At 42.7% G+C, this 26,553-nt stretch overlaps 2 pseudogenes; one reads left to right on the top strand and one right to left on the bottom strand.

The window, feature by feature from the left end:
• The window catches only part of LOC140855688 (uncharacterized), a 24,373-nt pseudogene extending 20,067 nt beyond the window's left edge, over positions 1-4,306 (bottom strand).
• Positions 4,307-4,379: 73 nt separating this feature from the next.
• LOC140855691 (serine/threonine-protein phosphatase 2A activator 2-like) overlaps positions 4,380-26,553 on the top strand; it is a 49,992-nt pseudogene continuing 27,818 nt past the window's right edge.

A 26,553-nucleotide genomic window follows, 5' to 3' on the forward strand; every position in this document is an offset into this window, starting at 1 on the left:
CAACTTTGGAATCCTCCAACACTATAGTGTGATAATATCTCTGTAATTTATCTCAGTGCTAATCCGCTCTTTCATGCTCGGACCAAACATTGAGATAGACTACCATTTTATTCATGAACGAGTCTTCTGACAGTAGCTTCTCATTTGATTTATTGGCTCCTCTGATCAGCTTGCGGACGCTCTCACAAAGGGCCTATCTACCTTGTGTTTCATAGCTATTTGATCCAAGCTCTATATGACCACCCTCCCATTGGGCTTGTTGGGGAGTAAAGACAAGGGTTGACATATCAATTTCTTGAATTAGAATGTAATATCTATATTTTCTATACTTAGGGCCTACAATGTTGTAATATACCATATTTATGGTGCATCATTAGGAATGTACACCCTGTAATATCTGTATTTTCTATACTTAGGGCTTGAAATATTGTATATACCATAACTGTAATATTGTCTATACCATATTTTCGAGGTATCATTATCTATAAATAAATTATCCCTCACTAGCCGAGGTGGTGAGGTTCTTCTCTCAATATTCTCTTAGTGTCTTTAACTAGCTTGATTTCTATGGTACTCTTCTCTTGCTATGTATCCACCCTTATAAGATTCTTGCATACACCCTTCCTCATGTCTAACCCTAGCTCCACTAAAAACAAATCTAAGACTTTTTTTGTATTATTGTAACTAATCTTATTTAAATGCCAAATTCTTGATTATGTATTGACTTAATTACCCTATACGTTTGGGTCTTATATATTCTTAAAAAACATAAATAATTTTTGTACCCTTTTCCTAAATACAACAATATTCACACCAATACTATCATTAATTTATACTATTATAATTCCTGTCACTATTACTATACTTTCAAATTTATAATGACCAATAGTTTTTCTATTTTTCTTTATCTTGGTTTAAATCCAAATCTAGATCCCATTTGGCCCTGACTTAAATGTGCGGGAATGGTTATGGGTCATGCTTGACCTAAATTGATCCAAATAGATTTAAAATTTTTTTATGGATATGGCCAACCAAGATCCAATTGTTTGATGGACTGGCTCATGGTCTAAAATTGTGACCTAAAATAAAATTTGAATGGACCTAGTGATGCATGTTTCCAAATCCATACACCCCAATGCATTGCCTGATATCAAATTACTGCTGCTAATCTCCGGTCACATGTTAGTATACTTGCCCCCATCTGGGATTCTAGAATTGTGTAGTATGTGAGTATATTGTGCCACTTAACTCCATGTATTGCTCTGCCAATTATTGTCATAAATACAAGAGTAGTAATTTGAACGGGTGAACTCTATTATTTTTTTCTTTTTATTATCTTGTCCAACATACTAAATGGCTACCCTTTTTTACCTATTTCTTTTGTTTTTCCAAATAAAAATACAGAAGCCAATGTAAAAAGTATATTTGATTATTCTGTTTCTATTTCTATTTATTTTGTTGGAACAACTTCCATTATTCTTAGAAAAAGAGAAAGCAGAAAAAATTCACTTATAGTTTTTTTAAAAATGAGATTTCACCCTTCTCCTAACTCCTCTTCTTCCACCAATCTCATCTTCAACCCCATTGGCCCCACCCAACCACACTGGCTCCCCCTAAGACCTTGCCGACCATCTCTCTATCTAATGCGGGCTATCCTCATCTCTGACCACATTGTTGGCCCCATCTCAAACTTTCTTTTCCTCCGCTGCTCCTCAATTGCCTCTCCACCCAATGTCAAGTTCTCCCTTATCCTCGACCACGTCACTAGCCCCATCCCTCCTCCCTCTCTCCTCACCACTAGCTATGTTATTGGCCCTTATTGTAAAAAAAAAAAGATAGAAAGAAAGAAAAAAAAGAGTAAACCAAACATGTTTTCTGTTATCAAAAATCTAAAAAAAAAATAGATATACAATTCTTATTTTCATAATTTGTTTTTTAAAAAAAGTGACAATGACACCAAATATAGCCTAACTTTTCATGTTGTTCATCAAGAAACTAACTTTTAATGCTATAGGATAAATCTATGGAGGTATGATCATGTTCACATGGTTCTCATAACATCTGTTAGAGTTTATAAATTGCAAACATTTTCACACTCTCTCCTCTTGTGATCAGCTTATTAAATTGCAACTAGTTGCAAATATGAGCCATCGGTGATGTGGTGGAATTAGATAGATATAAGTTAAGCATGATAATGGTGGGATCTATCATCCCAAGATAATTGGAGCCGATTTAGATCACAATTATTCAAGATTTTATCATGAGTGAATTGATCTAGGAAACCTATGCCCTCTGAATTGTGTGGGTGGCATGGGAATTAGATCTGCAAGCATCATTCCATTATTCACAATTTGTTCAACCCTAATTTTTTTTATGATACTTATTTGAATATTGATGCTGGTTAGATAGTGCTCTTCACTTGTATAACATTTCTTACCTAATTGGATGATGACTGATGAGGTGATTGTGGTTATCATATCCTTGGATAAAGATGTTAGATCGACTGTTGCAACATGATTCATGGTGAACTTGCAATGCAACATATATATGAATACCCCATTTTGGTTAAATGGTTATGGAGAATAAGTCAAATAGCCAAATTTATTTGGAGATACAAGTTCACTTGTTTTTTTAATTCTTTGAATTTTGACAAATATATAGTGAAATAAGTAATGATGTTAATGAAGGATAAAAAAAAGGATATAATGAAAGATACGCATAGACCATGTAGCTAGCCTTTGAGTGAAGCTTAAATAGCATGGTCTTTGTATTATTTTGCATTTTGGTTGTACATAATGAAGCATTTTACTTTTAGTACTACAAATAGATCATTCTGTTTAACACTTTAAATGTTTATTTATATATATTCTCCACAAATATTATGTAATATGTATGTATTATATTGGTTCAGGTTGTATCGTTGCATGAAAGAATAATTATTTTCTTTCACAAAATCAGCTATTGGATTGCTCACTACATAGATCTCAAAGCACTCCAAACTCTTTTATCATCCACATGGATTGCAAAGTGGCTATTTAATGATCCAACAACAAATTCATGCTAAGGTGAATCCTCCTTGCACGTGAAAGATATAACCTAGGCCTTTATGTACATAGCATGGGACTGCAAATAAGGCACAGAAAGAGAAGAAATTATTGATCAAAATGGTTTTACCATATACATTTTAGACCATCTAATAACAAGCCAGCACATCATCTATTATTGAAAAAAGATACACCGTTATCCAAGCTTGACTGAAAATTCTAAATGAAAAATTTTCACTATTAACTCTGATTAGCCAAAAGACAATTTTTACTCATTTGAATGAAAAAAGTTAACTTTCATAGTAGATGTGCTGGTTTGTTATTGGATGGCCAAAGTGCATGTGGTAGAATCATTCTAACCAATAACTTTTCTAGAAAGAGAGGAGGGAAGGGGATACAAGCACTGGTTCCCATCTTCCACTGAGCCAACCTTGAGATCGTTAATTTCCACCTTCCAATTGCTTCTATTTTTTAGTTGGTAGCCCATTTCTCTCACTTGGCAATGGATAAGTAAGGAGAGCAGTTGAGCCTTCCATCCAAAATAGTAGTAGGCTAGTAGCTGTGCCTTCTCCTGGAGTTATTTTCCTTTTGTGGAGAAACACACAGCAGTCAACAAGTAGGCTCCTAGCTAGTGTTTGATTAATATATCTCAAAATGTTATGGCTGAATGATAAACTTATGGATTTATTTCTAGATGATGATTTTACCAAAATGCATGCTTAATTATTGATTTTTCACTCTTGGATCCTCTCTTCTTTCTAATTTTAATTTTATGATACTATTACGATCCTCTACTATTTGTCTAGAGCTCCACATAAATTCATCAATATCATGGTAATTCATGTCTTTGTTTTCTTTTCCATGATCAAAAAGTTGGTGCCCAGTAACGGGCATTTGGTTGCGGTCATGAAGGAACAACCATCAGATAGCATTTGAATTAGAGATACGTGGGGTTTATCTCTCTTTATCCTGAGTATAGCACCTAAACATGTCAAGTTATCAGCCAAGATAAGTTAGCCTTTGATCTAGTTGACATAACATAAACCCATTAAACTAGCATCAGTTTGGATTCGAAGGATCTTGATTTATCTTTAAACCTTAATTGGAAGAAGTGATGGATACTACCATATTATCCTTCTCATCTTCTACCTCTGAGAACCATCCCACGACAGCTTGGAGTTGAGAGTCCATGGCAAGGCTTCAACATAGGTGGAAGGGAAAACCCTAAGGCTCCACCACCCTTTGTACTCCACCTTCTTCATCCTCCTTTTTCTTACTTAGCAATTACTAGAGTTAGTATCTGATTGGTCTTCTCCTTATAGCTTGGAGTTCGATATGGAGAAAGTTGAGGAGATAAGGTTAGCATCATGGTATCCATGTTTCTATTTCCCTTAATTTTGTATTTGTTTTGATATATATTCGATATGGTGTGTATGGGATTTCCTTTTATATGGGGTTTGGGGTTCTTAATTGCAATGACCCTTGGCTAGATAAGGATGCTTGTTACCTTATTAGTAGTTGATGTTTTGTTGGATCAGTGGTTGTCTCAATTCATTGTCGGTTAGTGTAACAATGAGTCCATTTTTTTACTTGTAATGGAGCCATGTTAGATGTGCTTCATTCATATTTATTCAAATCACTAATCATTAGCATTGTTCTTTGTTCCCCTTTTTTTTTTGAGTGAGGAGACAGTGTGCATTAGGCACATTAGTCACCAAAATTATTAATAAAAATATAAGATATGTATAGATAGGACTGTTCAGGAATTTACAAGGGTTTACAACTTTAAGAAAAAGATCAGAAGTAACAAACATCAGACGAAGAGTTGTAGACAGGAGACTCGGATGTTGGGATACAAAATACCCAGAAGGCAATTAAAGCCCCATGAATAGAATATCAGAACTCATCAGGCCATAATACATCATCGTCTCCCAAAACAAGATGAGACTCGAAGGATTTGTAGAGGGAGTCAAGCTCACAAAAGAGGTCTCCAGTGAGTCAATCTTCATCCCTATCTCTTAGTAGATTGTAGTAGTAGAGGATCATGAGGAATCTCAGGATTAAAAATCACATAACTAGTCGTAAGCATCTCGAAAGGACAATAGTGAGTAAAACCTTCATTCATGCCTTGGTTAGGAGGGAAGAAAAGAAGAGAAAAGAAAAGAATAGGAGAGAAAGTATTAACTTTCTCTTGGTTTGGAGTTTTTTAATAAAAAAAAAGAAAAGAAAAGGAGAGAATACAAATTCTCTCAAATCTAACTTTTTCTTCTCCCAATTGAGTGAAATTAGAGAGAAAAAAAATTGAGAGTTAGTGAATCTTTTATAATCTCTATCTTATCCCTTTAATAATGAAGATCAAAATTAATATTACATTTCAATCCTAAAGCTTATTTCAAGCCTCCCACCTAAGTCTCCCATCTGATTGAACTCCTATGGATGAAAAACATCAATGAAAATAAAAAGAAAGATGAAAAAAATTAAAAGATAAGATCTTTTCTTGGTTTCTTTCTTCAGTTTATTGGATTCCTTTCAAGGGTATAATAGTAAAAGAAGGTTGTAACATTTTCTTTCTTTTTCTTTCTTCTTTGCTTCTAATCAAGAAAGGAAGAAATAATTTTCTTTTTTCTTTAAACTTCCAATCAAGAGGAAAGAAATATACTTTCTTTTTTTTCTTCTCTTTTTTTTTCTTACTAGTATTTTCTTTTCTTTTCTTCCCCAAACTCCCAACCAAGGTGTCAATAGTTTCATCATCATTATCTCCAACTAACAGCATCAATGACCAAATATGAGGCAGCAGTATAGAAAGAGACTCAGAAAAGAGCTGAATTTGGATAAAAGATCATATAATAGTTCTCCAGGTAAAACTATCTTCATTATTGTCCCTAAGGTCTGGTAGAAAATTAGACAAGAAGGCAGCATGTAGTGACGAGAGCTTATGTATAGTACGCGATCACTATCTTTAGATGGGCCTAATGAACAAGGTTTTAGATTAGCAACCATTAATGAAAAACCTAGTAGATCCCTCTCTTTCAAGAGAATGGACTGTTGCAAGGCTAAATTCCATATTTTCTAGCAACAAACCTAAGGGGCAGCAGATTTGTGACGGAAGATACGAGCATTGCGCTCGTTCCAAATACTCCAGCATAAAGCAGCAAACAAACCAAAAATCCTGACCCTCATCTAAGGGAAAAATTTTATCTTACACCAAGAAAAGGATCTTCTTCAAAGTGTTAGGTGGTGCAATAGGGTTATAGTCATAGAAAAAGTTCTAATAATAGCCAGCAAAAGGGTAGGAGATAAAAAGGTGATTGACGAATTCAAGTGCTGAGTCACACAGAACACAACCAGCAAAGTCTTTCCCAAGTTTTTTTTGTAGAATCTCTCTTGTATTGGCTTGTTGAACAAAGTTAAACAACCTCAAACTGGGCCTCCTGGCCCCTAACTCAGGGGCACTGCCCCCTCTAACTCCAGTGATCCAACTGGAGGATGATGATCTATCCCCATGCCCTCTACAGCGTGGGCAAATCTGGCCCAGAACATCTTTCCCACATGGGCTGTAGATCAATGGCCCAAGTGAGTTCGAATCTGACTACAGGCCCTAATAACCTTCTAGATCTGGGCCGCAGATGCATTTGGGCTCCTGGCTCTCTTTAGATTGGGGTAGCCCTTCTCCACCAACCTCGAATCACATGCAATTGGGCCCTCCTCCCAGCCCAGGTCCATTAATTCCTTCTCCACTTGTGCTCATGTCCGTGAGAATCTTAAATGCTGATTCAACCCATTATCCAAAGTCACCCGTTTGGCTCATCCAAGCTTGATTTCATCCTACCACCTACATAGAGATCGACAACAAGCCACCTTGCTTGGTTTCTGCTACTCATCCGAGTCAGAGGGTGAGCCTGGGAGCTCAGTGCTATCTTGACGAACTTGGCCGCAATGAGGATAAGTTCGGCTCTAACAAGTCTAGATTAGACTTGGTCTCTTACCTTTCCTTCACCCCAGATCATGGTGCCCTAGGTTGTTAGAGCCTAGAAGTGACCAGCCATTGGCAGAACCATGAGTGAACCACTTGAGCAAAACCCCCATCTCCACTATTATTAGAACCACGATCTCCTCCTCTTTCCACCACCATCGACGATAGGACACCCAGATTGTATATGCTCCCTCCTACTTTCACAAAGATATTTGACTACAAAAGATAGTTGTTCCCCTCTAAGTTAAGTTCCACTTCGGAGAATCAGCACCCTTCATAAATGTGCCAGAGCTGGCCCCACTGGTGGCACATGGCCAATATATTCTCATAGATAAAGGGCTACCAAAAAACACCTCTACTCCTGTTGATCAACACCCCAAGCTTCAATAGCTCCACCAAGTCAACCTCTACCTAGATCCAAGCCAACCCCAATTTTTGGAGCTAATCAGTGAAATCATCTATTGCTAATAGTTTCCCCACATCTGCTATGATTCCAAGGATAGTTGTCGTTTTCTAATACTCAATTGGTAGCCCAAGCCTCAGCTACACTACTATCTATTGGACTACAACACGAAGTCGGGTACCCATGGCTCTAAGGCCAGCAACTAGCCGACAGCAAATCAGGGTCCACCCTTAACAATGGCATCACAATCAGCCTCCAACGAAAAATGGAGTTGTTGGTGGTCCTTTGTCAGCAAGAATGCCCCCATCTTATACTGTAACTTTTCTCCATCCTTAAAATTAGAGATGACAAAATATGACTCAATCCACCAATCCGATCAGTGTTTGATCTGTCATAAATATGTTTGGATTTAGGCTAAACAGATTCAGATTATAAATAGATTAACTCATTTAACTTGTTTATTATTTGGATCGGATTCAGATTTTATATATCTAACCTGTTTAACCCATTTAACCCATATAAGTTTTGGGTTGGACCAGATTAGCAAGTATATGGGTTGGATCAGTAACATGCTAGTGGGCCTCCCACATAGTGCGCGGCGTGCGCTAGTCACTACACCTTGTATTTCATCGATTTTCAATTCCCCATCGGATATTCGCATGGCTAGGGTTTCTTATCTTTTCTCCTCCCTTTCCTCCTTCATGATGATGCTGTTGTTGTAGAGATGATGTCGATGTCGAGGCCAAGTTCTCGAGACAATGCCGATGCGAAGAAATTGGAGTTCCAAAGGTGAAGGAGCTCCACATTAAGTGCATGGTCGTCACCGATGACTGCGTCGAGTTGATTGCCAGGTCCTTCAAGAACTTCAGGGTCCTCACGCTCTCCTTCTGTGAGGGTGTCAGCATCGTCGGCCTCGTTGTTATCGTGGCCAATTATAGGTCACTCTCTCTCTCTCTCTCTCTTTCCCTTCCTCCCTCCCCTCTTTATGTCTCTTATTTTCTTCTCCTAGTTCCAATTTGTGTGTTGGGAGCGGGGTTTGGGGTGGAGATGTGATGCGGGATAATCCTAAAGAAAAAAGAAAGAAACCAATCCTAATGATTAAGCTCTCTTTTATTCATTAACAATAAATCACGTCCGACCAAGGGCATCATTATTCTCAGAACAGACAATATAGTTGCCTATACTCTGCTTAGGAGGCGTGATTGATTGATACGAGATCAAAATGAGATCAATCTAAATGATGCAGATAAATACCATTCTAGAGATCAGTAAATAACTAGCAATAGAAAAGTATATAAACAGATAGCAAAAATTAAATATGCTCACAAGTAAATGCAAAAAAAAAATGAATGGAATGAGAGAAAGTAAAACATTAAACATATGAAAAAATTCAAGAAGATGATAAGAATCTGGATCGTGGTAGTTAAGAAATCATCCTGATTAAGGTGATTAAGGCTCTTAATCTTTTAACCAAGATCCATCGATAAAGAACTAGGTCTTTACCAACATCAGATCTAACAGAAAAATAAAAATCAAAGATCAACTGAGAAGGAACGAAGGTCCTTGATAGCATATGATCTGTAGAATAAAAGATCATTCTTTTCTTTCAGCATGATAGATGAAAATTCTAGAGGAGACAGATCTTTTTTGATGGGATAGGCTTGCGTGGGTAGATGGTGGAGTCGAATCAGGATCGTAGAAATACTGGATCTTAAGTAAATGAAAGTTAAAGGATAGGATAGAAAGTGAGCCTCACACTCTCTCCTTGTGGGGTGATTTTGGATCTCACACATTTTCCCTCTTAGAGCGATTGATACAAGTATTTGTAGAATTTGTAAAATCATCCATTGCTTTCTTCACGAAAGATACAAAGATTTATATAGGGCCCTAGGGGTCCTATTTCTTTAGAAATCTTTTATCTTTTATAAGGAAGAAATCAACCCTTATACAAAAAAGTAAAGCATTATGTCTAATTTTCAAACAAAGTAATCTACCATAGGAAAGAAATCAGCCTTCAATAAAATAATTAAGTAGCCAAAAACTCTTAAGAAATCTTAAAAAAAAAATGAAACTCTATATGAGTGCTTGATGCTTGGCACAATTAGGCATGAGAATCTTTGGGCATGGCACATGCTGGCATTCATATTTCTTCCCTAGGTGTGTGGAAAGTGGTGGCTCCAAAAATAACGTGGACAAACCAACACAAATCGAAGTATGGCCTTATGGATCCAAAACTAAATGGATAAAAAAAATTATTGATTGAAAATAAATAACTGAAGTAGAGTCAATTTAATGGAGCTTCTTCAATCTAAATCGAATCTAAATCATGTCACCGACTTCTGATAGCTCTGTTGTCCACATCAAGATATCGCTATTCTAGTACAACAAAGGTGTGATTGTTTTGGGAATAAAAATGTTGCTAAGAATAATTTTCTCATCTTTGGATGTCTGGAACTCTAAATTGTGGGTGTTTGGGTTTATTTGCCTTTGATTTTGGTGGTGGTTTAGCTTTTGCCATCGAGTGGGATTGTGGAATAATGTGGGGGGAAGTGATTAAGGAAGAAGCCTCTTATGCTAGGTCACCTGGAACACTAAAAAAGTTATGTGATTTATTTTGGATTTTGAAGCTAGTTTAGCTTCTAAGTTAGGGAAAAATTGGATGCTAAAATGAGTTTTTTTTCGAATGAGGAATGAGAGCTTCGGTCGAGTAGAGCCAGAGGTGGCGAGAGCACAGTGAGGGTAGAGATGTGGTCAGGCGAAGATGCGACAAGGGCAAAGAGGTGGTTGGGTGGAGTAGGTTTTAATTTTTTTTATTTTTTTAAACAGATTATAGAAGGGCCAGGTTTTATTTTCTTGATTGGGTTGTAAATGGGTTGTAAGCAGATCAAGTCGAGTTATCTATTTATTAAATAGGTTGGATTTAGATTTTAAAATATGATCTATATAATAAATAGGTCTGATCCAGATTTAAAATTTTTTGACTCAATTTGTATCAGATCTGACCCATTTATACCCGACCTGCTTCGATTGGATTGCCACCCCTACTTAAAATCCTTGGTGATCGACTCTAATGGGAGCCTTTGACAGAAGCTTTGAGTGATCACGGCAACCCCCTCCTACTATTTCCTCAATTCCTCCATCTTCTCCTTCGAGAACTTGAGAACTTTGGTAAAGTATCTTTGTAATTTGTCCACTTCCTCTTCATGATTTTGTGCAATGTCCATGAGTACGTGATAGAATCATGAATGCCATTTATCCTACCTTTGCTAGAAGAAAAGGCTTCTACAACACAATTCAAACTGTTACTCGTACTACAAGAAAATGGATTATTAGTGATAGCTATTCGCGGTCACTAATAATCTAAATCCCATCGCTAATACTATTAGCAACAAAACCCCATCGCTAAAAGTTTATTGAAAATAAACTCATCGCTAATCATCATTATTAGAGATAGTAATGTTCCTGTTGCTAATAGAGATAATTAGCAATGACATTAGCGACAACGAAGCCATCGCTAAATTTTTTTATTTTAATTTTTTATTAATTAAAACTATTAGCGATAAAATTTTTCATCACTAATGTCGTCGCTAATAGTTTTTTATTTTTTTTTAATTTGAAACTATTAGCAATGGCTTCACCCATCACTAATGTCGTCATTAATAGTTTTTTATTTTTTTAAAAAAATTATAATTAATTTTTTAAAAATCTATTTTAATCATAATAATAAGCAATTATATTTTTTAAAATATATTATAAATAAAATAATAATTATTTATCACAATCATAAATATAAAATTAATTATATTATATTAAAAATATAAATTATATAATTTTATAAATTTATACTTGTTGGGCATAAAATACCCTCGGCTGAAGTTCTTGGCAGGGTCGACCCTCGCGAGTCTCTTCCGACTTTCAACAACTGTTGGTGAGCTCCCGTCGCTCCGCCCGGACTCCTACGGGAGCCGGGCTCCGTCTACGACTTCTACAGCAAGGAAGACTCCGTCCGGACTCCTACGGGAGCCGGGCTCCGTCCACGACTTCTACAGCAAGGAAGACTCCGCCCGGACTCCTACGGGAGCTGGGCTCCGTCCACGACTTCTACAGCAAGGAAGACTCCGCCCGGACTCCTACGGGAGCCGGACTCCGCCCACGATTTCTGCAGCAAGGAAGACTCCGCCCGGACTCCTACGGGAGTCGGGCTCCACCCACGATTTCTGCAGCAAGGAAGACTCTGCCCGAACTCCTATGGGAGCTGGGCTCCGCCCACGATTTCTGCAGCAAGGAAGCCCCCGCCCGGACTCCTACGGGAGCCGGGCTCCGTCCACGACTTCTACAGCAAGGAAGCCTCCGCCTGGACTCCTACGGGAGCCGGACTCCGTCCATGACTTCTACAGCAACGAAGACTCCGCCCGGACTCCTGCAGGAGTCGGGCTCCGTCCACGACTTCTACAGCAAGGAAGACTCCGCCCGGACTCCTACGGGACCCGGGCTCCGTCCATGATTTCTGCAGCAAGGAAGACTCCGCTCGGACTCCTATGGGAGTCGGGCTCCGTCCATGACTTCTACAGCAAGGAAGACTCCGCCCGGACTCCTATGGGAGCCGGGCTTCGCCATGATTTCTGCAGCAAGGAAGCCCCGCCTGGGCTCCTACGGGAGCCGGGCTCCGTCCATGACTTCTGCCGCTGGTAAGCCTCGTTCAGACTCCTACGGGAGTCGAACTCCGCCTACGACCCCCAATTACAAGTAGACTGCGTCCGTACTTTTACGAGAGTCAGACTCCATCTTCTATCCTGGCTGCGGGAAGACCTCGTCCGAACTCCTACGGGTGTCAGACCTCGCTACCAACTCCAACCGAACTTCGGCCAACAAGTCTGGATCCCCTGACAAGCCACAGTAACGGACACCACTGCTCCACTCCTTGCGGTGGCTCTGCGTAACCCCATTACTCCCTGACAGGCCGTATTAACGGCCACGACTCTGCTCCACTCCCTGCGGTAGATTCTGTGCGAGTCCACCACTCCCTGACGAGTCACGACAGCAGACGCCGCTCGATTCCCCGTAACTGATTCCACGTAGCGAGCCACGGCGATAGCCACGATCCCACTCCACTACCCTCCGCAATAAATTCTCCCTGACTCTGGGTGGCCCACTACCAGACGGTTACAGGCGTCGCTATCAATTTGTTGCCCCCTCCGTCTATAAAAGGGAAACCCCAGATACGTTATTCTATAAACTCTCATTTTTACCTAAAAATTCTGCTAAAATTTTCGTTCGAGCACTCCATTCTTGTTGAGGCAGAGAACTGACTTGAGCATCGGAGGGTCTTGCCGGAGCAACCCCACCTCCGGTTTAGACTTCTTTTGCAGGTCCCGGCGGTGACTCCCTCAACTCCAGCTTCTCCGGCGCAAGCGGATTTTTGCACCAACAGGATTGGCACTAGAGGAAGGGCTGTGTCTTCGCAGTATCCTTGTTCTTAAAGGAGCGCTCAATGGGACCGCCTCCGGTCATCTTCTTCGACACCCACTTCTCCTTTCCCCCACTGGATCCTCGTCCGATGCCTTCTCGTGAAGCATCCGCGCAGCTACCCACGGCCTCCGCAACCATATCTCGGACCTCGATCTCGCCTCTGGTTTCCCAGGCCTCGTGCCCTCTGGCTATGGTCACCGGCATGGAGTGGCCGGGCGATCGGCCTCCGACGGATTTCGCCAACACCATCTCGGGAGGATCCCAACAGAAAATGACCAATATACCGGCCGTATCCCCCAAGCGGCAAAAGACTGAAGAGCCCATAACCTTTACCGAAGAAGACACTCAGGGAGTCCAATTCTCTCATAACGATGCGGTCGTAGTTTCCTTGAATATAGCAAATTACGACGTCCGTCGCGTTCTTGTCGACAATGGAAGTTCGATCGACATCTTGTTCTACGATGCCTTTTCAAGAATGTCCACCTTGACAGCCATCTGAGGCCGATCAGCTCCCCTTTGGTAGGATTTACCGGTGATGCCATTCCGACGGAAGGAATAATAACTTTGACTATGGCCGCAGGTCAAACCCAAGGCAATCCAGGGCCCTGGTGAATTTCTTGGTGGTGAAGGCCCATCACCTACAATGCAATCTCGCCAACCTGGCCTCAATGCTCTCCGAGCCGTCGTATCGACCTACCATTTGAAGTTGAAGTTCCCACCAACCAGGGGACCGGAGAGGTCCGGGGAGACCAAGCCCTGGCCAGACACTGCTACAATATAGCCTTGCGAAGAAGCGATCAATCTGACTCCTGCCCCGTCGATGGACTGGATGCTGCGATGACTCACCGAAGAAGGGGCGCCCCAATCGAAGATCTGGTACCAATCCCTTTGAACGACAGGAATGCAGAGCATGTAGCATGATCGGCTCCAACCTAGGGGAAGAGGTGCGGATGCGTCTCATTGATTTTTTACGAAGGAATGCAGACGTTTTCGCTTAGGTTCCAGCAGACATGCCGGGATTGACACGGAAGTCATAAGCATCATCTGGCCGTCGATCCAAAGCATCGACCGACGAAAGAAAAAATCCGAAGTCATGCTCCGGAGAGGCAGAAGGCGATAGCCGAGGAAGTGGATAAGCTCCTTAAGCCGGATTCATTAAGGAAGTCAATTATCCTGATTGGATTTCCAACGTTGTCCTGGTCAAAAAAGCAAACGGCAAGTGGAGGATGTGCATAGACTTCAAAAAGCTGAATAAGGCCTGTCCGAAAGACAGCTACCCCCTTCCCAGAATCGATCAACTGATGGACGCGACCTCGGGCCATGAGCTCCTCACCTTCATGGATGCGTTCTCCGGCTATAATCAAATTAGAATGGCACCAGAAGATGAGGAAAAGAAGCTTCATCACTAATCGTGGCCTTTACTGTTACAGGGTCATGCCTTTTGGCCTCAAGAATGCGGGCGCAACCTACCAACGGTTGGTGAACAAAATCTTCAAGGAGCAGATCGGCCGTAACATGGAGGTCTACATGGACGATATGCTCGTAAAAAGCAAGTCTTTCAGAGATCATGTCGTCGACCTCGAGGAGACCTTCGACGCCTTTCGAAAATATAGAATGAAGCTGAACCCAACTAAATGCGCTTTCGGAGTAACCTCAGAAAATTCCTGGGCTTCATGGAATCAGAGCGCGGGATCGAGGCCAATCCAGAGAAAATTGCACCATCCAGGAGATGGCCGCCCCAAAGTCGATAAAAGAGGTTCAGCACCTCACGGGGAGGATAGCGGCCCTTAATCGCTTCGTCCAAGGTCGGCCGAACGGTGCTTGCCCTTCTTTCAAACCCTCAAGCAACCGAAGAACTTCTGTTGGACCTCCGAGTGCCAACAGACATTCGAAGAATTAAGGAGCTACCTTGGCTCACCCCCGCTGTTAGCAAAGCCTGAGCCTGGGGAGGAGCTATTTTTATACCTGGCGGTCTCTCCCATGGCCTCGCGGCCGTTCTTGTCAAAGAGGAAGCGAAGTCCAGCGGCCAATCTACTACGTTAGCCGACGTTGAGGGATGCCGAGACCAGGTACATCAAATTAGAAAAAACTGACTTACGCCTTATTGATTGCAGCCCGGAGGCTCCGATCCTACTTTCAAGGGCATACCATAACGCTACTCACCAACAACCAATCAAGAAGTTTTACACCAGACGGACACCTCCGGAGGATGGCAAAATGGGCGATCGAGCTCACGAAATTCGACATCAATTATCGACCCAGACCAGCGTGAAGGCCCAAATACTGGCAGATTTCATAGTAGAGTGTACCATCCCAGAGGAAGCTGAACCTGAGCAAAGCAAAGTTGACGATCTGAAGTCCCAACCGAACTCCCCCGAAGAAGAGGCCGATCCCTCTGATCGCTTTTGGGCCCTCTATGTGGACGGATCTTCCAATATGTCGGGTGCAGGTGCAGGCCTGATCTTGGTCAGTCCGGAGAGAGTCATTACAGAATACGCTCTGCATTTCGAGTTCCCCGCGACAAACAATGGAGAGAATATGAAGCTCTGATCGCAGACTAAGGATCGCCAAAGAGCTGGAAATAGGTCAGCTCCGGGTGCACAGCGACTCTCAACTAGTGGTGGGACAAGTCAGCGGGAGTTACGAAGTGCGGGAGGACAATATGGCCAAATACCTTGAGAAGGTAAAGGAGCTCACTCCCGCCTTTAGCAGCTTCAACATTAGACAGATTCCAAGGTTGGAAAATATCAGGGCTGACCTTCTCTCCAAGCTGCGACGTCGGCTCCGGCCGAATTGCCCCAAGGCATTCTCTTTGAAGTCCTAAAGCACCCGAGTACAGAAGAATCGCGGCCCGTGATGGAGATTGACCACGAGCCCAGCTGGGTCGACCCACTGATAATCTATCTCAGAGATGGAGTTCTCCCCCAGGATGCGAAAGAAGTTCGGAAGCTCCGAAATCAGGCCTCCCGGTACATCCTTTATGAGGGCAAGTTGTACAAGAGATCATACTCCTTGCCCCTCTTAAAATGTCTCCGGCCCTCGGAAGCTGACTACGCCTTGTGGGAAGTACATGAAGAATTTACGGATACCATTTGGGGGCTAGATCTTTATCCCACAAGTTGCTCCACCAGGGATATTACTGGCCAACAATGCATCATGATTCGATTGAATATGTCAAAAAGTGTGATCGATGCCAGAGATACGCCAACGTTCAGAGACAGCCCGCCACCAAGCTCACACCCTTGAGTGCCCCATGGCCTTTTGCACAATGGGGGATGGACATTCTCGGCCCCTTTCCCCTGGCGTCTGGGCAAAGGAAGTTCCTCCTTGTAGCGATCGACTACTTCACCAAATGGGTTGAAGCCGAGCCACTAGCGAAAATCACAGAAGCAAAAGTGCAAGATTTCGTCTGAAAGTCGATCGTGTGTAGGTTCGGTCTGCCTAAAATCCTAATCACTGATAATGGACGGCAATTCGCAGCAGCAAAATTCGTCGAATTCTGTGAAGATCTGAACATCTCCCACAACTTCACATCAGTAGCCCATCCCCAGGCGAATGGCGAAGCTGAGGTGACTAATCGAACCCTTTTGCAGGGGATTAAGATAAGGCTCGAAAAAGCGAAGGGAATTTGGGCGGACGAACTTTATCATGTATTGTGGGCATATCGAACTACCCAGAGGCTACCTACGGGGGAGACCCCCTTTGCTTTAGCCTTCGGTATGGAAGCCGTCATCCCAATCGAGCTTAAACTCCCATCGGCACGAGTCATGGCATTCGACGAACATCAAAATTCGCAAGGTCTTAGAGCCAATCTCGACCTGCTGGAAGAAAGATGGGAGATAGCTCAGGTTCGAATGGCAGCCTACAGACAGAAAGTCGCTCGATATTACAACACCCGGGTCAAGAACAAAACCTTTAGAGCAGGAGATCTAGTGCTTCGACGAGCCGCTGTCTCGCAACCTCAGGATCGGGGGAAACTCGCCCCAAACTGGGAAGGACCGTATGAAGTCAAAGAAGTAGTTCGGCCCGGTGCTTATTATCTTAAGGAACTCAGAGGAGCCGACCTCCCGCGACCATGGAGCTCGAAAAACTTACGGATGTACTACCAATAACTTCATTTTAATCGAAAGTTGCATACCTGTATGTCTTTGGACAATTCAAACAAACTGTATCAGAAACTAAAGGGAAACCTTGTCCCGACAAAGTCGAAGGCCCGGTTCCATTTAGACCGGATGGGGGGAGAGGTCCTGCAACGCCCATATGCGCCCCCACAGCCCTGTTAGGGACAGGAGGAAAACCTCGCCCTAACTTGAGCAAAGTCGAAGGCCCGGTTCCATTTAGACCGGATGGGGGGAGAGGCCCTGCAACACTCATATGCGCCCCCACAGCCCTGTTAGGGACAGGAGGAAAACCTCGCCCTAACTTGAGCAAAGTCGAAGGTCCGGTTCCATTTAGACCGGATGGGGGGAGAGGCCCTGCAACACCCATATGCACCCCCACAGCCCTGTTAGGGACAGGAGAAAAATCTCGCCCTAACTTGAGCAAAGTCGAAGGCCCGGTTCCATTTAGACCGAATGGGGGGAGAGGCCCTGCAACGCCCATATGCGCCCCCACAGCCCTGTTAGGGACAGGAGGAAAACCTCTCCCTAACTTGAGCAAAGTCGAAGGTCCGGTTCCATTTAGACCGGATGGGGGAGAGGCCCTGCAACGCCCATATGCGCCCCCACAGCCCTGTTAGGGACAGGAGGAAAACCTCGCCCTAACTTGAGCAAAGTCGAAGGCCCGGTTCCATTTAGATCGGATGGGGGGAGAGGCCCTGCAACGCCCATATGCGCCCCCACAGCCCTGTTAGGGACAGGAGAAAAATCTCGCCCTAACTGGAGCAAAGTCGAAGGCCCGGTTCCATTTAGATCGGATGGGGGGAGAGGCCCTGCAACGTCCATATGTGCCCCCACAGCCCTGTTAGGGACAGGAGGAAAATCTCGTCCTAACTGGAGCAAAGTCGAAGGCCCAGTTCCATTTAGATCGGATGGGGGGGAGGCCCGGCAACGCCCACATGCGCCCCCACAGCCCTGTTAGGGACAGGAGAAAAATCTCACCCTAACTGGAGCAAAGTCAAAGGTCCGGTTCCATTTAGATCGTGGGGGGAGGCCCTACAACGCCCACATGCACCCCCACAGTCCTGTTAGGGACAGGAGAAAAATCTCGCCCTAACTTGAGCAAAGTCGAAGGCCCAGACTCCTACGGGAGCCGGACTCCATCCGCGACTTCTGCCGCAAGGAGGACTCCGCCCAGACTCCCACGGGAGCCGAGCTCCGTCACCAACTTCAATCGATGGTAAGTTCCGCCCGGACTCCTACGAGAGCCGGGCTCCGTCGCCAACTTCGACTAATGATAAACCCCGTCCGGACTCCTACGGGAGTCGGACTTCGCACATTACTTTAATTGCAGGAAGACGCCACCCAGACTCCTACGGGAGTCGGGCTCCATCCGCAACTCCAATCAGAGGGAGGACTCCACTCTGTCCAGACCCCTACGGGAGCTGGGCTCCGTCACCAACTTCAACGGCTGGTAATCTTCGTCCGGACTCCCACGGGAGCCGAACTTCGCCTCGACTTCGCCTACGAGAACCGAACTCCCGTAGCCTCGCTGAGAGCGGAGGAAAAATTCCAGATGAAAAAGAAAAAAAAAAGAAGGCGATGGGCCACATCAGCGACGATTGGAAAATAAACAGCGTCCAAGGTGCGGAGAACCCCATCGCGGCAAGGATTGGGGCCCTCATCAAGAATCCCAGCTTTCAAGAAAGCTTTCTACGCAAATCCAAGGTAGGACAACTTCCTCGGGGTGACAGAAGCTCAGACCTTCGAGCTCAAGCCCTGAGGGGGAACACCAAGCCCGAATGGCCCCCAGGCGAGTCTGCAGCCACTGGCGGAAAAGATGGGTCGATATGATGGCAACCGAGTATCTTCGAACGACGCAAAAACCTAAAAGGAGCTTGGCAAACGACAATTCAACACAAATAAAAGAGCCACCGATGACCTAAGGACGACGTCGAAAAAAAAAAAAGAAAAGAGAAGAAAAGGGGAGAAGAAAGAGGAAGAAAAGATGAGAAAGGGAAGGAAGTTCGGCAGATGACAATTCACGAGGTAACAAAATCTCCTTCTCATTTTTCAACTAACAAGATGTACGTTACAAGACCTGGAGGGCCAGAAAAGAATATATTATTACAAGACCCGAAACATGACTTGGAAAGGATACACCGGAGGCCGCTTCAAACTACAAACTTCTCTTCCCGTTCCTGTCCTTCCCAGCTGCGTTTTCCAGCACGTGTGGCAGACCTATCGGCTCTCGCCCCACCTTATTTCGCTCCACCTCCGAAATCCCAACCCCAGGGGGAAAAGGATGGGATAGATTCCAGGGGGCAGTCAGGGCAACGACAGCGGCGACAAAGACCTGTTTCAAGAAGAACCGGAGTCACCCCAGAGGCAGCGACGGCGCCAGAGATATGCACTATCACCAAACGCTCTGCGACAACCATCGTCCAAAATGTTCCGGCAAGGTCGGCATGCGCTACTTCCACCGTCCCCGCAACAAGTTTTACTGCCCCATCATCGACGCCGACCGCTTCTGGTCCCTCGACCCCGACGACATCAAGGATCCCGCCACAGCTTGCGACGACGGCTCTGCCCTCCTGACTGGTGTCACCCCGTCTTGCTACTCCAAAATTCTCAGGCAGAACGCCTTTACCGGTGGTCTCCATCATTAAACCCCTGTTGTTGAAGGAATTCTTCCTCAAATCCCCTTTGAAGCAACGGGGACCTTCAGCGGCCGCTCGATGATCGGAGAACTCGCAGACCGCTGTTCTCCTTCTTGCCTTCCTCCAACCCTTGGCATCCTCTTGAGGATGGCCTCTGGGGTGGAGGACCAGGCGGGGAAGTCCCTTAAAGAGGAATCGGGGGGCTGAGGATGGTAGAGAGGCGGCAAAGACCGGCGCGGAGGACGCTCGGAGTTGGCAGGGGCACCAAGGGAGTGGCTGAGTAGCTAGGCTCTCAGACGAAAGAAAGGTGCCGTCTTTTAGGCGGAGTAAAGCCCCGAAGGAAGGGTAGGGGGTTTAAATAGGCAACGGATCTTAGCGCAATTATGGTGGCGGGTATCCTAGACCAACCGGTGCTTCCCACGTGTCCCGCGTATCTCACTCGCCGCTATCGAGGATTGACTGCTCACAAATTTCCACGGCGCGACGCTTGGGATCGCATCTCGGTGGGAGTTCCGAAAAGACTCTTCGGATCACCCTAATCAGAAAAAGAGCTCTGGCATGCGTGCATTAAATGCCGACATATCCGAGGGCGGTTGCGCCGAGACGTCAGGGAGGAAACTTTGGCTGCGACAACCTCTCTGAACTTCCTTCATTTGAAATTCAAACTCAAAGTGGGGGGACTGGTGTTGGGTATAAAATACCCTCGATCGAAGTTCTTGGCGGAATTGACCCTCGCAAGTCTCTTCCGACTTTTGACTGCCGTTGGTGAACCCCCATCACTCCGCCCGGACTCCTACGGGAGCCGAGCTCCGTCCTCGACTCCAACAGCTGCAGACGAACTTCGTCTGGACTCCTACGGGAGCCGGACTTCGCCCACGACTTCGACTGCAAGTAGACTCCGCCCGGACTCCTACGGGAGCCGGGCTCCATCCTCAACTTCAACTGCTAGTAAGCCTTGTTCGGACTCCTACGGGAATCGAACTCCGCCTTTGATTTTAATTGCAGGAAGACTCCACCCGGACTCCTACGGGAGCCGGGCTCCGTCCTCGACTCCAACGGCTGCAGACAGAATTCGTCCGGACTCCTACGAGAGCCGAACTCCACCCACGACTTCGACTGCAAGTAGACTCTGCCCGAACTCCTACGGGAGCCGTGCTCCATCCTAACTTCAACTGCTAGTAAGCCTTGTCCGGACTCCTACGGGAACCAGACTCCGCCTTTGATTTTAATTGCAGGAAGACTCCGTCCGGACTCCTACGGAAGCCGGGCTCCGTCCTCGACTCCAACAGCTGCAGACGGACTTCGTCCGGACTCCTACGGGAGTCAGACTCCGCCACGACTTCGACTGCAAGTAGACTCCGCCCGGACTCCTACGGGAGCCGGGCTCCGTCCTCAACTTCAACTGCTAGTAAGCCTTGTCCAGACTTCTACGGAACCGACTCCACCTTTGATTTTAATTGCAGGAAGACTCGCCCGGACTCCTATGGGAGCCGGACTCCGTCCTCGACTCCAACGGCTGCAGACGGACTTCGTCCGGACTCCTACGGGAGCCGGACTCCGCCCACGACTTGACTGCAAGTAGACTCCGCCCGGACTCCTACGGGAGCCGGGCTCCGTCCTCAACTTCAACTGCTAGTAAGCCTTGTCCGGACTCCTACGGGAACCGGACTCCGCCTTTGATTTTAATTGCAGGAAGACTCCGCCCAGACTCCTACGGGAGTCGGACTCCATCCTCAACTCCAACGACTGCAGACGGACTCCGTTCGGACTCCTACGGGAGCCGGACTCCGCCCACGACCCCAACTGTAAGTAGACTTCGTCCAGACTCCTACGGAAGCCAGACTCCGTCTTCTATTCCGACTGCGGGAAGACCTCGCCCAAACTCTACGGGTACCGGACCTCGCTACCGACTCCAACCGAACTTCGGCCGACAAGTCTGGACCCCCTGGCGGGCCACAGTAACGGTCACAACACTGCTCCATCCCTGCGGCAGACCCTACGCAGCTCCATCACTCCCTGACAGGCCGTATTAATGGCCACGATTTTACTCCACTCCCTGCGGTGGATCCTGTGCGATTCCACCACTCCCTGATGAGTCACGACAGTGGACGCCGCTCTACTCCCCGTAACTGATTCCACGTGGCGAGCCACGGCGATAGCCACGATCCCACTCCACTACCCTCCGCAATAAATTCTCCTGACTCTGGCGGCCCACTACTAGACGATTACAGGCTCGCTATCAATTTGTTGCCCCCTCCGTCTATAAAAGGGGAACCCCAGATACGTTATTCCATAAGCTCTCATTTTTACCTAAAAACTCTGCTAAAATTTTCGTTCGAGCACTCCATTCTTGTTGAGGCAGAGAACTGACTTGAGCGTCGGAGGGTCTTGCCGGAGCAACCCCACCTCGGTTTAGACTTCTTTTGCAGTTCCGACGGCGACCGCGACTTCTCGACTCCAGCTTCTCCGGTGCAAGCGGATTTTTGCACCAACAGCACCTAAAGTCGCCCTATCATAGGGGACTTTCCTCTGGATAGTATTTTGATAAATAATTTTTTAGAAATATTATTTTCATAAATTATTTTAAAATTAATAATAAATCAGTAAAAAATCTTCTAATTGCTTGTGTCAAGTTCTACGTGTACTTTCTTTGTGTTTAAACATGGAGTTGCATGTAATAGGATGAGATGGCATGCCGGACGTAGTGGCTTGGACACCTGAAGAGAGAAATATGAACAACATCTGAAGAGTGCAAAGTATGCAATCTTGGAGTGGCCCGACACTCGATTACAAGATTAAACAAAAATTCCAAACCCATCCTATTTAAATTTCTTATACCTGTCGGCCACCCGGACCTACCCCATTAAGCCTCATTTATATTCATATTATCATGAGAATAGAACTAAAATTTTATGACCAAAGAAATCTATTGGATCAAAAATTCACGAACCCTACAAAATATCATACTCCTATCAAGATTTAAGCTCTCAAAATCTCTCAAGAACTAACTTATACCATCACAACTCCTACAAAATCCCATATGCTTGAGGCAAAAACCCAAACTAAACCTAAGAAACCCTTCTGATCTCCCTTAGGTGCTGTCCTTCCCCATCTTCCAAAAAGAGAATGAAATGAAAAGAAAATAAAATAAAAGAAAAAAAAATGATCAATGTGAGAAAGGGCCTTACTTTTTAAATTTTTTTGTTTTTACTTTGTTTTTGTTAAATTTTTCTAAGCCGCAGCCCCCACCTCAGTGCTCCCTCCCGATTTTTCCTTTATTTTTTCTATCCTTAGGAGTCTCAATTGGGTGGGAGGCAAGCACAGCAACCGAATAGAGAAGCCTAGGCATCAGTGCTTGAGTGGTATAAATAAATTATCAATCAAGTATTAATGAAGCCCATTTATGCCTTATTGGTTAAGGTAATCATTAGGTTTTTACATATATTTTTTTATATAAATTTATAAAATATATTTTATAATTGGATTCAGATAGTAGATACCATTGGGTAAATATCCAACCTGAATAGGTTTTAATTAAAATTTCAAATACATCCTAAACCTTATTAGAATATACCAAATCGGTCTTTTTAGGGTTCGAGATAGGTTGAGTATCCAAAAAAATCTACCCAATTACCATCCCTAATGCCAAAAGTAATATATATATATATATATATATATATATATATATATATATATATATATATATATAATAGCATAATTTAGTATTTAATAAATTAAAAAAATAACAAATATATAAAACCTTTTATTGTATCACTATAATTGTCGATAATTTTTTTCTCCTACCTACCTAATTAAAATATCATTTGTAAAATTGGTATACGGTATGAAAATTTTTGATATAAATCTTGTGTAAATAAAATGTTTGCAAGCTAAATGCAAATTCTAACATTCATGTTGCCATTCATAACTTAAAGATAATCAAAAATATGAAATTTTAAAATATTAAAAATAATAAAAAAAAATAGAATATATTATTTAGGATGATTTAATTGGATTTTAATCAATTCTTAATCTTGTGCAAATTAAATTTATTTTTAGACTTGGTTATTGCAAAAGAAAAATCATAGCTAACCTATTCTTAAGTAGAAATCTTGTCGTAGAATTTTATAGTCTTATCCTTTTTTCTTAATCAAACATCTCATGGGTTTTATATGTATCTAAAATAGGTTTTTTTATCATCTTAAATTTTATATAGTTCTCTAATTTTTAGTTAGACTTAATCATCTTTCCCTTTTCTTTCTTTCTTCTTCTTCTTTTTTTTTTTTTTTTTTTTTTGCCTTTTCCCATGCTGCACTATAATTGGCTTGTTTATTATTACAAATTTATAATTCTTAAAGTAGAAGATTAAAAACTCAAGGCTTTTAACTATATCATAAAGATTAAAAAAGAGGATGCAAATCTAACAATTTGAATTCAGACTTGATCTCAACTTTTAATGGATGCATAATAGGCCATTGGACAAACTTCATGGATATATCTCGAGATAAAGCATAAGAAAAATGAAAATTTAGATACATGCACTCTCATAGTGCAATATGAATCTCTCATCTCTTTGTTAGTTATATCAACCTCCTTCAATTATATCAATCATTTTATAACATGTTAGACTAGTAACTAGTTAGAAATTGCATTGACTTTCACCAAAAAAAATAAAAAAACTCAGGTAATTATATATAACAAAAATAAAATAACTTATGCTTTAAATATCATAAATAAGTCATGGATCTTTAGATGCGTCCAAGCTTGATCTTTTTAATAGCAAATCTACATATCCTAACCATATGTTAATTCTCTTGTTCCAAACCACCACACCAATTAGTGTACATACATACGTACATATATGTGTGCGTGTGTATGTCAAATAAAAATAATGACCCTCTTATTTTAGCTAAAATAAATCTGTATATTCTGAGATATTGATCGGTAGACTATCATTTAGGTCAGCATATATATTTTTTAATTATTTTTTGACTTCCTAAAATGCAACATCATAATTGATAAATCTCAAAATCGATACTTGGATATAGTTTCAGCCTAAAAGGATTGGCTAAAATCTTGAGAGAATATCAATTTGCTCAGAATTTCCTAACTTCCTATATTGACTGAGATAAACTAAGATCCTGGTTCTCTTCGATCTCGACAACCTACTAAGATAACTAATATGTTAAGACTTAAAAACTTTAAATAATCTGGTCTACAAACCTGCTAGCCTAATCAAAGCCCAACACAAAATTATGAATGTAAGTCAAAAGCTAGAAAAGCAGACAAACCAAAAAACAAAAGATAGAGAGAAATTACATTAAAAATACTAAAGATAACCACTTTGCATCTTCAGTCATCTATAGTGTGTCAAGGCCCATTTTGGGATTGTTATAAGTAGTATAGTTTGTGAGCATAGAGTTTTGGGAAGTAGAACTTTTGCTAATAGAACTTTTAATAAAAAGATTTTTGCTATTTGATACCTATATTTTTGAAATACTTTAGAACTTTAACATCTATTTGGTAACCCAACCTAGAGATATGTTTTTAGTATCAAAAAATGACAATTGATAACATTGCATGATACTTTTAATCATCCAACTGTTTGAACCATTAAAATCAATCATTGAAAAGTATTGTTAATTGATAAATTGATTGTTTTGATATTTCAATTTAAATAATGTAATAAATAATACAATCATTTTTAATTATCAATTTAGTTCCAAAACTTCAAAGTCAATACAATGTCAATGCTGGCAAGCTTTATATGGATGGGGAGGATGTGAAGGCACTTGTCAAACTTGACTCCTTTTTGTAGTTGAGGTGATCTAATAAAATCTATATGAACTAGTTCATGCCCATTGGCCATGTAAACATTGCACTATGGCCCCTGTCGCCACTAAGGATGGCAAAATATGATCCGACTCGCCAATCTAATCCATGTTCGATCCACCATAAATTAATTTAGATTTAGGCTAAATGAATTCGGATTATAAATAAGTTGACCCATTTAACTTATTTATTATTCGAATCGGATTCAGATTTTAGATGTCTGATTATTTAACCTGTTTAATTTTTGGATCGGATCGAATGGGATCGAATTAGATAACTTGTTTAATTTTCTGGATGAATAAACCTATGGGGAGAGCCCATTTAAAATTCAAAATCATACAAATATGTAATTGCATATCGCAATCGAAAAGCCAAAAATGTTCATGTGGCCCACTGTTTCATCCCACGCGATCCTTCTCTAACCCTAAGCAACCAATCGGGCAACCAAGTGGTACTCTTGGCCGACCAGATGACAGCACCCTATTTCCTCTTCCTCTTGCTCTTGGCCAACCAGGCGGTGCCCCATTGCCTCATCCATCAAGCAACCAAGCACTGCCTCTTCCTCAACTCTCAATGTCTTTAGGAGATGGTGACCTCTTCCTCAATTCTTGGTATTTTTTGGTCATTCTAATGCTCTGTTCTTCTCCCTCCCACTCTTCGATGGTCAGAACCCATCCAATCTTAGCTTTGATCAACTCTATAATCTCCATCAATCTGCTGAAGATCAAGAATCATAGGAGATCTAAGAAGTTCATTCCATCTCTCTTCTCCTCTCCATTTCAATCAAGATATTGTTTGTTTTCTTTTTTTTTTGGTAATTTTTTGGATCATTTTCTTCACTTTAGGATTTTATTAAAGCTTGGTCAATCCTTACATCGAAGATTAGCATCTGTTTCTATAATTTTTCACTGATATATTTGATTTGTTTTTCTTTTTTTGGGTTGTTGCTTTTGGGGAATAGTAGACATCAACAATAAGTTAATTATCTGTCTCCATATTTTTAATCATTATTTGCATTTTTTTATTTCAACATATTATCTTAAGATCTTGTAAATATTTTGTCCGTTCTATTTGC

Source organism: Elaeis guineensis, chromosome 1 (genome assembly GCF_000442705.2).
Source record: "Elaeis guineensis isolate ETL-2024a chromosome 1, EG11, whole genome shotgun sequence".
NCBI classification, from domain to species: domain Eukaryota; kingdom Viridiplantae; phylum Streptophyta; class Magnoliopsida; order Arecales; family Arecaceae; genus Elaeis; species Elaeis guineensis.